The following is an 11,052-nucleotide window of genomic DNA, read 5'->3' on the forward strand; positions in this document are numbered from 1 at the left end:
TTGTGTTGAGATATGCGTTGAGAAGTGTGTTGAGTTGATGATGTTATTTGTGACTTGTGATGAATTTGTGAAATTGCATATTGTTGTGTAATTTGGTTTAAAGAGGAAAGGTGCATAGACATTATTTGTAAAGAATGGAAACCAAAAATGAGTAAGAGGATTATGGACTGGTGATTGTGAACTTAATGAATTAGTTATGACAATAAAAGTAAATTATGAGTGTTGTTCTGTAAATAAATGAGAGATTGAATTGAAAGGGGTTTATTAATTTTGTATTATCTTGAATTGAAATTTGAGAGTATGAATAATGGTGTGAATTGAGTATAGGAGAATTGTTTGTAAACCAAAGAGGGAACTTGAACTTGAAGTTATAAAGTTCTAAATAAAAATAATGAGTAGAAAAGAAAAATGAAAAAAAAAAAGAGGAATATTAAAAATGAGGAACTAAATGAGAAATATTTTGGAATGAGTTAATAATTATAAAATGATGTGGTTCCTTAAACATAAATGTTTTTAAAAAAGATTTATGGTTTTCTAATGAAAAGGAATAGTTTTGATGGTTGAAGGTTTTCCTTAAATGTTCAAATGAATTTTGAGAAAAAGATACTCTATGTATGATATTTTGAAATTACAAAACGTTACCTACTATATGGTATCACCCTGCATGCATGATCATTTCTATCCGTGTGTTAGCTATTCTTGTAGAACTATGAGATTCCTACTGAGCATTAGTGCTCACCCCTTGTTGTTTTATCTTTTTATAGGAAGAGAATCCGGATTGATTGGTTAGAGAGTTGAGAAGTTCGTGTATCTTTTATGTGTAATTTTCTAGTAGAAATGAAAGAAAGTAATTGTTGTATATTGATATTTGTATTTATTTATTTGTAGCTTCTCAGTAGGAGATTGGCATGTATCGTTATTATTATTGTATTCATTGAGAAAAGAGAACATGTATCATTGTATTTCTATTACTCAAGGGTTATGGATGTTTGTTAAAAAAATAAATGGACTAAACTATAGGCTTTGGTAATGTTTTCGAGTAATTAAAAATTGGGGTGTGACAAAGGGGATGTATTCCATGTGTGATTATGTGTTTAAATACATTGCATATGTGTAATTGTTTGGGAGGAAAAAGGGGATGGACTCCATTGTTTAGGAAGAGAAAGGGGATGGACTCCATTATAATTAAGTTGGCCAGAGTGTCCTCGGTGAAAGTCCCGAAACTTATACATGGGTGTCGATCCCGCGAATGAAATATTCGCAAAATGGCAGTTTGAAGTGTTTGTGTATTAATTGTAAAATTGTTGAACCATTGAGTTGTAGTCTCATTTGGGTTATTGAGAAATAATGAAATTGGCTCATGTATTGAAATGAATTGTAGGAAAGTGAAATGGAATATGGACTTGATGTCTTTATGAATATGTATAAAAGTGTAAATATTTTATCCCGGACATTGTATATTCACATTGCACTTATACCTTTGTTAAATCTCATATATTATGTTAGATTATTCCTATTGGGTTGTGGCTCACCCTATTTGGAAAAAACATTTCAGGTAATGACGGCGTGCCTCCACTAAGGCAATAGCATTGGAGGAACTTTCAGGATGCAAGAGTTTCTTGTTTTGTTTTATTTTTGTATAGCCCAGGGCTAAAATTGTATGAGCTAGTCTCAATTTTGTTGTGACCAAGCTAAGACTTGGAAAGGTGTAAGCCTAAAGGGAATTTATTTATTTTAAACTCTTTTGTATTACTAACTTCATGTAATGAAAGGACTATTTAGTCTGATTTATGTAGTTATTAATGAATGTTTTGGGTGGTATTTACTGTATTTTTTGGGGGGCATGATAAAGGTTATCTCAATGGGTACGTTTTTTTTTGCTTTTCTTGATTGTCTTGCTTTTCTGTTGATTATAGAAATAGGGTTTTCCTAATTATAATTCGTGTGCATGTTGGGTTTTTTAAATTTTATTTTTATAAATATGATCTTCTTACTTTCCCTTTATCAAAGAAAAGAGAAAAACATTTTTACTGTTTCAGTTTTTCATCAAGAATTGAATTGGTTATGAATAATTGAACCAAGGCAATTAGGATTTAAGATTGGTCTGGATTCATTATCACTAGACTTAATAGATTTTTTTTATATATAATTATTTTGTTGTTTGCTCTATTGCATATGTAGTGTTGATGATGACTGATTGCATCATAATATATTTTCATTGTTTCTTAAAATTTTAGCAGTATACAAGTGGCCAAGAGGCTTATGATTCAATCACAAGAATTCCATCCCAGTTTGTATGTTAATTCAAGGTAAAACATTTATAATTTACCCAACTTGGTGAAAAATAATGTATGTTAAACTTAGTATTTTTCACCAAATATTTTATATTTGGTGTCCCTAAATGTTTTACCAAACATCTCACATGGGTGTTGGTCCCATACGGGACCCACATGGTGTGCATTCCACACCTATGTAAGATATTTAGTATAATATTTGGTAAATATTTAGTGTCCCTACCATTTTTCTAATTTTTACTCTCATTATATTGATGATCAAGAGTCAAGTTTTTACATCACGTGGGATGAATTATTGTCCAACAAATTTTTTTTTTCCTCATAATTGAGTGTCCGAGTCAAGCTTCCACATATCTCGACTAATCTCACAATTCACGTAAAGCAAATCCCTCCACGTGAATCGGAAGAATCTCATGGATCCAAGAACTTTTCTTTACGCTGTGTTTGGTTGAGAGATTTTGGAAACGGAAACGGAAAAGGTAGGGGAAATATGGATAAAATATACCTATATTTCTCCTAGTTTCACACACATTTTCCTTTTCTTTTTTCAAATCACTTTCTAAATCTCCTAACCAAATATAGTATTAAGTGTTAGTTAAAAGTTTGAAAGTTTGCCTTTTTTTAATAACATGATTGAGGTTTTTTTTTTTTTACAACACAAAAATAAGTGTATCCAATTGACATAAATCTGTTTTAAGAAGTTGTGATCAATGGAGTGTTTATTTGGGTCTAGAGAATATACTAATAGCTAAGGACACAAGAAAAAGGTGTCATTTTGGCTTATTGTTATTATTATTATTATATGTATGTAGTTGGATTCCATTTGGAGTGAAAGCTCTTCCTGTTCTCTTTCTCTTTCTCTCTATCTATCGAGTAAATATTCAATGCAAAATGCACTCCGATTCAATGTTGGTGATGATGGTGAAATGAAAATGAATGTAGAAGTTATTGGGTGATTCAAGTGCAACTTTAGTTTGTGCTCTGTGACGACCGGGTCTTTTCCTTTCTTTTCTTTTCTTTTCTTCACCTCTTTCTTCGCCCTGTCATCCTTTTACCGTCGTTAGACTTGACACATTCGGAAATGGTTCTCAAAATAATAGTTCTTGTTTTGTTTTGTTTGGGAATTTGAATCTCTCTTGTTTCGGAAGGTGTGCACCCGAGTCCGGAATGCCCTGGAGCGAAGCGGGAAAATTCAGGGCTGGAAACCAAGGGCCGCACGTGCGGGGAGTGAGGCCGCACGTGCGGGGAGTGAGGCCGCACGTGCAAGAGGGGTGCCCCGCACGTGCAGGAGGGGCACTCCGCACGTACGGGGAAGGGCGCGGCACGTGCGATCAGCCTGGGTCCGAAAATTCTACTTTTAGTATCACTTTGGCCAAGTTGTATCTCACATTTGGGGCTTTTATTCTCACTCTAAACCTCATGTTTCCTCCTCCTTCTCTCTAGAAACCTTCATCAAAACCCTAAAACTCTTTAATTCTTGTAATCTATTGGGTCCAAATCCATCATCATCCCTCTCAAAGCTTTGGAGATCTAATCTAGAGTTCTTCTTGGTGTAGTGGAAAAGTAAAGGATCCTCCATTAAAGCTAGTGTTTCATCATCTTCTTCATCAAGCTTGAGGTAGGGACATTCTTGAGTTATATATACAAGTTTTGCTATTTTGATAATGATTTTAAGAGTTTTCTTCTAGTGCTTTATTGATTTCAACTTTGTGATGCAATAAAATGTAGGGAGTTTTAAAAGTGGGTTTGTATCTCAACCCTTTTATAAATCCTAGAGGGTTTTCCTTCTATTAAACTTAAGAGAAATGATTTTGAAAGGGTTCCATTAAGGAAAATGAGAATGTGTTGGGTTTGATGAAAAAACCTAAAAATTGGGGATTTTGGAAAAATATGAAAATACAGATGAATTCCTTTATTTTCTTGGGTCAAAAGGATGAGTGAGAGTAAACTTCATACCATGTTTGGTAAAAATGGATTTGATGTATGAGACATAAGTTGTTATTATAACATAATGTTAAATGCTTGAACATGTGTTATTGGAAAATAGTGAATGATTATGTACCATGGGATGTGAAAGTTGTGAAATCTTGGAAATTATGTTAAGAACATCACATATTACCTTGAAAAGGCTAACTTGTAGTGATTTGTGCATGGTGAGAGTTTCTTGTTACTATGAATTGATGGCACATAGGTATTTTCTGAAATGGCTTTGAAAAGAAGAGATGAGAAATGGGATTAATTGATATTGTTGTAGAGATATCTTGAGAATAGTAAAATGCTACGAAATAGTAATTATTGCATCATGTTTCAATCGAGTTATTATTATTATTGTGCATCTTGACATGTGTTAGAAGACATTTACTTTGAAAAAGATTATACTACAATGAGACCTATGGTAATGTGAATGGGGTAAATACATGATAAGTCCGGATAGGGGGTGTAGTTGAATTTGATAAGTTGGCCTGAGTGTCCATGGTGAAAGACCAGAAAATCGCGCGGATAGGCGTCCAGCCTTCCGGTTAATACCGGTAAAAATGACAATTGGGTATTACTTGTAGAGTCTACTTGCAGACACCAGCCTAGGGATTACCAATGTCGTATTTACTGCCCCTGTTGATTAAAATTGGAAGTTTGAAATGTGTTGAGGTTGCAAGCTTTTATTGAAAAATGGAAATCTTTGAGAAGAGCATGAAATGAAATTTTCTTTAAAAAGGGCATTGTATGGCATTAGCATTTGCATTTACATTGAGAATTGCATAACTATATATATTTTGTGAGAATTCTCTACTGGGCTTTATGCTCACCCCTATAGGACTTTGGTGCGGGTAAAGATGTGGTGATCCCGCCGAACTGAGGGCGTGGATATTTTGTGAAGAATAAATAGCTCTCTTATTTTTGTTGTGAATTTTGTAAAGCCAAGGGCTAAATGTGTATGGGTCCGAGTGACCATTTTGTGTAACCGGGCTATTGCCTTGGAAGTTGTAAGCCCTTAAGGGCATTTTATTGTTTTGAGACTAGATGCTTCACATGCTATAGATTCATGTGTTCTTTTGTTTCGTTGAATGTATACCGCATGTGGGACTTTTGTATTAAACTCAATTATTAAATATGTGAAGATGGAAGGATTATTGTTATTGTTTAGTGAATGTTCATTAATGTGGGTAGTTCATGTTGAATTATTTCGGGGGCATTACATGCTCTATAGTTATTTGATAAGTGAATGGTCTGATGAATAGACTGTAATACTTTAGTACGTCACACTAATAAAAAAATCTAACCAATAAGAATGGAATAAGTACCTCACATGATGTTGTCCTAAATCAAATTATAATTTCTCAAATGAAAGGAGCAACGGTTCTCTATTGGCCAAAAAATATAATTACATTTGACGCTCATTATCGCCCATGGACTACCCATTATCATTACTTCCAAATTTAAAATATAAAAAAATGGTAAAACACGAGGGGAGATTTTAGACATTATCTAGACCAATCTTTATTTTCTTTTTCTTCTTTTAATTAATTTTTATTTTATACGAATGTTTTCAATTAATATTGAAATTTGTTAAACTTTTTTATGACTTTTTAGTGTGGGTTTAATTATTTTTTTAAAAATTACACTCACCTTCTTTAGGTTTGAAAAAATGCAGCAATTCTTATAACATAATCAATTTTTCATCAAAAAATATTAATTCTATAAATGAAAAAATAATATTATCATATCTTTTATATTGAAATATATGTTTTATAATATTGATGTATTAGTTTAATGACCATGATAATATTATGAAAAAATGTCTTTTTTGGTATAGCTATTGAAGTGGTGAGCATTAGAAATTCGAGACAACTTATGCCCATAAATATATCTAAAAAGAATTAATGTGTGTTCCAGCACACAAATTATGAGTCCGTAGCAATATTCTTTAATTCATCCTTAGGGTGATGTGGGCATGGAGTGGATTTTTCATGACCATGGTGAAGTCTTGTTTCTCACTCAAGTCAACTTCTTCACCACCTTCACTTGTCCACTTGAAATCCCTCACCAAATTAGCCACAAAATACTTTTGATGAAGCAATGCCAATGTAATTGCAGGGCAAACCCTCTTTCCTGCACCAAAAGGCATCATCTTGATCTCTTTAGCTCCTTTTATGTCAAACACCACCTCCTCTTGTCCTCCCTCCTCAGTCATAAACCTCTCTGGTCTAAACTCCATTGGATCTTCCCACACATTTGGGTCCCAACCCATCTTTGTAACGCCCTCAAAATAATAAATAAAACCCATCTCATTAGACATGCATTGATACAAAGAAACCAACCACCTTTCCATTAAATCAGAATAGTTCTTATAAAAGTATTACATGTTAACAACAAAAGCAAATGCCCTACGGGCTTACAGCTTTCCAAGTTAACACTTGGTTACAAAAAGAAGAGTGCTAACTCAACACATATTAAGCCCTTGGCTTGAATTTACATGTAATACATCAAAAGAAAGCAAATAACAAGCAGTCAGTCTGCCTCTAGCCTCCCAAGCTACGTCCTTGGAGGTGGCATGCTACCTGTACCTGAAAATGATGTCCCATAAAGGGTGAGCCACAGCCCAGCAGAAATACACTAAACCAGCCATGAACAATGACTAAAAGATTAGCAGTTGATAGATGGTCAACACAGATACATCTACATATATCACATTTCGATTCCATGACATTAAGTCCATGTTACATTTCATTTCTCATTTCTTTTCAACTTTGAGTTTGAAAACAAGGCTCAAAACTTAGCCAAATAACTTGATGAGAATAAGACTCATCTTAAAAATACTTTCGAAATTCATGATGGATACACATTTTGATGCTGTATCAATAACACATAAGCCACTCCCATACTATACGAACGATACACATTGTGGTGCTGTATCAACATGACATAGAAACACTTCTATAATTCACAATTTGATAACAATATACATTTTAGTGCTATATCAAATCAAACAAACACTTCTAATTTGCAGCCTGATACACATTGTAGTGCTGTATCACTGTCACAAGAAAACACTTCTAATTCGCAGCCTAATACACATTGTAGTGCTGTATCACTGTCACAAGATCCGATTTAGAGGTTCAGCCCCTTTCTTCCAATAAACCGTGGAGTACAGCCCCTTTCTCCTCCCACACAATGCAGTGTATATAAACAATTATCATATACAAATTAAATCAATCAATACACATTTGAGTGCTGTATTGTACCAACTACCATATTCAATGGCTTACTCAATTGATTAGTTTTAGTTTGCCTAATCATCATGCATTGTCTACATCAAGACTATCCTCCACCGATAGCCCAAAGCAGTTATTTCTATACTGAAAATAAATGCACCAAATGGATATATAATCAACATTTCAACGTTCTCAATTTAATTCTTCTTTTCTTCAAATTAATTGTACCAATTAATTTATCAATGTAATTAGAGAATTTCCCATAATTAACATCACAACCCTAAGGTTCCATTTTCACCAATAAACCAATATTGATCCCATTTCTCTATGCCAAACATGCGTGTAAGTTTATATAAACAAAACCCCAACTTTTGTTAAATTTACACAAAGGCCCAAACTTTCTCAAAATTACCCAACAACCCCCAACTCATCAAAATACTAAAATTCAAAGACAAAACTCATGAGAAGGAGTAGGATATCCCTACCTTGAAGTTAGAGCTCAAACGGAGAAGGAGAAGAAAGTGAAAATGCTCCAAACACTATGATTCTCGGATCAACACGAAGCCCTTGACGATCAACACACTTTTCACAAAGGCCGGAGGATAGAGAGACACTCTAACTAGATCAAACCCTAGAGAGAAGGGAGTTTCTAGAGAGAGGAGCTCTCAAAATAGCTTTTTAGAAAGTAAGAGAGAGAGAGAGAGAGAGAGAGAGAGAATGTAAAAAGTGATTTTAAAATGCCCAGTTGCCAACTGATATACGACATTCCCGCTCGAGCGGAGAACACAACGCTCGAGCGTCAAGAACAAAAAAACTAGGCCCGCTCGAGCGCCAAGACACAAGAATAAAGTACATCCGCTCGAGCGCGAAAACTAGTCCGCTCGAGCGTAGATTTCCCCCTCCCAAAACTTACACCAAAAAGTACTACCCGCTCGAGCGCCACAGCACCCGCTCGAGCGTAAAAATCACACCTGCAGAAGATTTGCAGGGACACGACAAACTGGAAGCGTGCAATCTCCGCTCAAGCGCAACAAGGCCCGCTCGAGCGGAACGACCAAAAACCTGGTAACAAGATTTTAGACCAAGGTTCAACCCACCTGTTCGAAACATGCCCAACACATCCTAGAACTCAAACAAATGGAATTAAAGGATGACAACAAGATAGATACAACTACCAACTCCACGGAACCGAGTCCGGAATACAACAGAACAGTAAAGGGACAACCGGGATCGCTATAATCTCTGCCATTGTGAAATTCACCATGGCATTCATCAGTATATCGTAGCCTTCCATCACAGTGTCCTCTATCACGACACGTGGCAATATGAAGTGCCCAAGTGGATGTCTTCTTAAAGTTTCCAACACTATGGCCTCTAAATATGGCATTTTTTCCAAGTCTTGTTCTTTGATTTCCTCTCCTCTTTTCACCATTGCACTGATTTCTCTATATAACTTTTCTTGAACTTCTTGGTGCTTCACTAAGTTAGCCATAACCCATTGTAATGTGGTGGTGTGTGTATCAGTATCACCATTGATAAACTCCGAACACAAACTCAGCATCTCGCCTTCAGAGAGCTCTGTTTCAGCATTGTTTTCTTGGGAAAGTCGGAGATCAAAAAGGGTATTGACGTAGGATACAATGGATTCACCTTCATCTCCCTCTTTTGTATTGTTTATTTTCCTCCGACATTGTCTTATGAGTGGAACGAGGACGTCTTCTTGCTTCTTTCGAATCTCTAAGAGTTCTTTCCAAAGCTTTCACAACACAATCTTTCCTAACCTTGGCATGAAGTTGAGCACATTGAATCTTATGAAATTGGCAAGGACCGGTCGTTGCACTGCCTTTATGTCTCTTATCACCTTCTCTTCTAGTTTCTCTCCAAAACACATTTAGGCAAGTAAACAAAACACAACATGTTGAAAATGATCTTGAACATGGATAGCCTTGTTTCTTGATTCTGGTTGTTCAACTATGTCTAGTAGTTCTTTTTTTAATACGTCGTATGCCCATTTACGACAACCAGAGTATACATTTAACTGAGAAGGATGTAAGACAGATGCAAAGTCTTGGCGAAGAACCTTCCACAATGATCTGTAGGCCGCAGAACTAACAGTGCGGTGGTTGTTAAAGATAACTTTGGTGGTTTTGATAGCTTGTGGGTGGTTGGCGAAGATAGTGGCATTTTGGACTAGGGCTCGGTCGGCGAGTTCACAAGTAGTTATGAAGATGGAAGGTCGTGAACCGATATGGAGAGTGAGAATGGGGCCATGTTTGGTGCGTACTCGACGGAGGATGGGTTCCAAGTTAGAGAAATCTTGGGAGGATTTAAGAAGCCATAGTATGTTACCTAAGAAAGGTATGGTAAGAGGGCCTGGTGGAAGTTTTTTAGTGTGTAAAAGACTTAGGAGGGAATGCAGAGAAATACAAAGACAAAGAGATGCAAAGAGTATGAACCAAAATTGCATCTCGAATTAAACAGATAACAAATGACTAAAGGTTGACCTAGTGGATAAAGTTTTCTTATCGAGTCTTATTGTCACGCTCTATAACTTCTTCTTACTCTATTCTCATCCTCAAAAAAATAACACATCAAGCACAAAGTTACGAAATAAATATGAGAGTCCTTATATTTGGAAGAAGTAGCATATGAATGTTCTTTAATTTGCATATATAAATGCATATGGTTTATTTCCTCTTCAAATTAATCACCTTTAATGCTTTGTCTCCTTAATGACACTTTAAAACCATTAATTTATTTATTTTGCACTCGAAAAATGTTACAATGTGAAGAAGTAGCATATGAAGGTTCTTTAATTTGCATATATATATATAAATGCATATGGTTTCTTTCCTCTTCAAATTAATCACCTTTAATGTTGTCTCCTTAATGACACTTTAAAACCATTAATTTATTCATTTTGCACTCGAAAAACGTTACAATGTGCTCCATCTATTATGTCTTAAAAGCAAGTAAAAGGGTCTAGTGGGATGAGCTTTGGTTCTATCAATATCTAACCTTATAACTTGACAATATTGATCTAATTCAACAATCCCATAAATTTTGTAAAGAAATTCTATAATATACACCACCTAGAGCCTTTGAATCTTGAGGGGGTGGGGAAAGAAAAAAACTGCTATGATTTACTATGTGATTTGTCATAACAACAATGCAAATAAACAACCTATTAAACAAATAGGGAAACCTCCTTGGCACACACCCTTATACATAATAGGAGTGCATATGGTACACATTTTGAGGGTTTCCTAAAACAAAAGTCAATATAACACTAAACAAAAGCACCCCTACATAGACTAGGCAAGAGAAAAAATAAAGTGCCAAGAGTACACGAATGGCCTGTTTTACTACACACATGTATGGCCTGTTTGATCCAAAATTTCTCAAACTGATAAAAAGAAAACAAAATTTAAAAGCACTCCATTCCTAACGTTCTTATAATCATCTTGTATGACATTTTCCCAACCCTCACTTATCAGGGGTTGGAGGTTCAAGCCTCGCCACAGGCGAGGTATGATGGAAGAGCGTCA

At 35.3% G+C, this 11,052-nt stretch overlaps 1 pseudogene; it reads right to left on the reverse strand.

The window, feature by feature from the left end:
* Window positions 1-6,216: 6,216 nt before the first annotated feature.
* LOC114298655 (cytochrome P450 89A2 pseudogene) lies at window positions 6,217-9,971 on the reverse strand (annotated as a pseudogene).
* Window positions 9,972-11,052: the final 1,081 nt, after the last annotated feature.

The sequence above is a fragment of the Camellia sinensis genome, chromosome 4 (genome assembly GCF_055761805.1).
Source record: "Camellia sinensis isolate YWXY chromosome 4, ASM5576180v1, whole genome shotgun sequence".
NCBI lineage: Eukaryota > Viridiplantae > Streptophyta > Magnoliopsida > Ericales > Theaceae > Camellia > Camellia sinensis.